The sequence below is a fragment of the Salvelinus fontinalis genome, unplaced genomic scaffold, assembly GCF_029448725.1.
Source record: "Salvelinus fontinalis isolate EN_2023a unplaced genomic scaffold, ASM2944872v1 scaffold_0004, whole genome shotgun sequence".
NCBI lineage: Eukaryota > Metazoa > Chordata > Actinopteri > Salmoniformes > Salmonidae > Salvelinus > Salvelinus fontinalis.
Window position 1 is genome coordinate 287580 of NW_026600213.1, and position 2370 is coordinate 289949.

Here is a 2370-nt window from a genome sequence, read left to right on the forward strand (position 1 = left end):
TAAATACACTGGGGGAACACAGGGATAAATACACTGGGGGAACACAGGGATAAATACACTGGGGAAACACAGGGATAAATACACTGGGGAAACACAGGGATAAATACACCAGGGAAACAGGGAGATATATACCAGGGAAACACAGGGATATACACTATATCACAAAAGTGAGTACACCCCTCACATTTTTGTAAATATTTGAGTATATCTTTTCATGTGACAACACTGAAGAAATGACACTTTGCTACAATGTAAAGTAGTGAGTGTACAGCTTGTATAACAGTGTACGTTTGCTGTCCACTCAAAATAACAACACACAGCCATTAATGTCTAAACCGCTGGCAACAAAAGTGAGTACACCCCTAAGTGAAAATGTCCAAATTGGGCCCAATTAACCATTTTCCCTCCCCGGTGTCATGTGACTGGTTAGTGTTACAAGGTCTCATGTGTGAATGGGGAGCAGGTGTGTTAAATTTGGTGTCATCGCTCTCACACTCCCTCATATTGACTGGTCACTGGAAGTTCAACATGGCACCTCATGGCAAAGAACTCTCTGAGGATCTGAAAAAAAGAATTGTTGCTCTACATAAAGATGGCCTGGGCTATAAGAAGATTGGCAAGACCCTGAAACTGAGCTGCAGCACGGTGGCCAAGACCATACAGCGGTTGAACTGGACAGGTTCCACTCAGAACAGGCCTCGCCATGGTCGACCAAAGAAGTTGAGTGCACGTGCTCAGCGTCATATCCAGAGGTTGTCTTTGGGAAATAGACGTATGAGTGCTGCTAGCATTGCTGCAGAGGTTGAAGGGGGGTCAGCCTGTCAGTGCTCAGACCATACGCCGTACACTGCATCAAATTGGTCTGCATGGCTATCGTCCCAGAAGGAAGCCTCTTCTAAAGATGATGCACAAGAAAGCTGAAGACAAGCAGACTAAGGACATGGATTACTGGAACCATGTCCTGTGGTCTGATGAGACCAAGATAAACTTTTTCAGACGGTGTCAAGCGTGTGTGGCGGCAACCAGGTGAGGAGTACAAAGACAAGTGTGTCTTGCCTACAGTCAAGCATGGTGGTGGGAGTGTCATGGTCTGGGGCTGCATGAGTGCTGCCGGCACTGGGGAGCTACAGTTCATTGAGGGAACCATGAATGCCAACATGTACTGTGACATACTGAAGCAGAGCATGATCCCCTCCCTTCGGAGACTGGGCCGCAGGGCAGTATTCCAACATGATAACAACCCCAAACACACCTCCAAGACGACCACTGCCTTGCTAAAGAAGCTGAGGGTAAAGGTGATGGACTGGCCAAGCATGTCTCCAGACCTAAACCCTATTGAGCATCTGTGGGGCATCCTCAAACGGAAGGTGGAGGAGTGCAAGGTCTCTAACATCCACCAGCTCCGTGATGTCGTCATGGAGGAGTGGAAGAGGACTCCAGTGGCAACCTGGGAAGCTCTGGTGAACTCCATGCCCAAGAGGGTTATTTCATTGCTACCAACCCCGGATCCGGGATCCCCCCCATCACAAAAGCTGACTAGCATAGCCTAGCCTAAAGCTACAGGGATATCATATAATCAAATGTTCATGAAATCACAAGTCCAAGACACCAGATGAAAGATACAGATCTTGTGAATCCAGCTATCATTTCTGATTTTTTAAATGTTTTACAGACACAATATGAAGATTATAAGACACAATTATAAGACACAATATGTAAATCTATTAGCTAACCACCATAGCAAAAGCCACCACTTTTTTTACTCCATCAGTAGCTATCACTAATTCGACTAAATAAAGATATATATAGCCACTAACCAAGAAACAACTTCATAAGATGACAGTCTGATAACATATTTATGGTATAGCATGTTTTTTTAGAAAAATGTGCATTTTTCAGGTATAAATCACAGTTTACTATTGCAGCCACTATCACAAAACTCACCCAAAGCGACTAGAATAACTACAGAGAGCAACGTGTATTACCTAATTACTCATCTTAAAACATTTCTGAAAAATACACAGTGTACAGCAAATGAAAGCCCAACATCTTGTGAATCCAGACAATATTTCAGATTTTCTAAGTGTTTTACAGCGAAAACACAATATATCGTTATATTAGCATACCACATGAGCTAACATCACCCCAGCATTCATTCAAGGCAAAGAGACCGATAACGTTATCGCCACCAAAATATATACATTTTTTCACTAACCTTCTCAGAATTCTTCAGATGACAGTCCTGTAACATCATATTACACAATGCATATAGAGTTTGTTCGAAAATGTGCATATTTAGCATCACAAATCATGGTTATGCAATGTAATTAGTCAAAACATTGCATGCATTCTGGCCGGCGCCATCTTGGA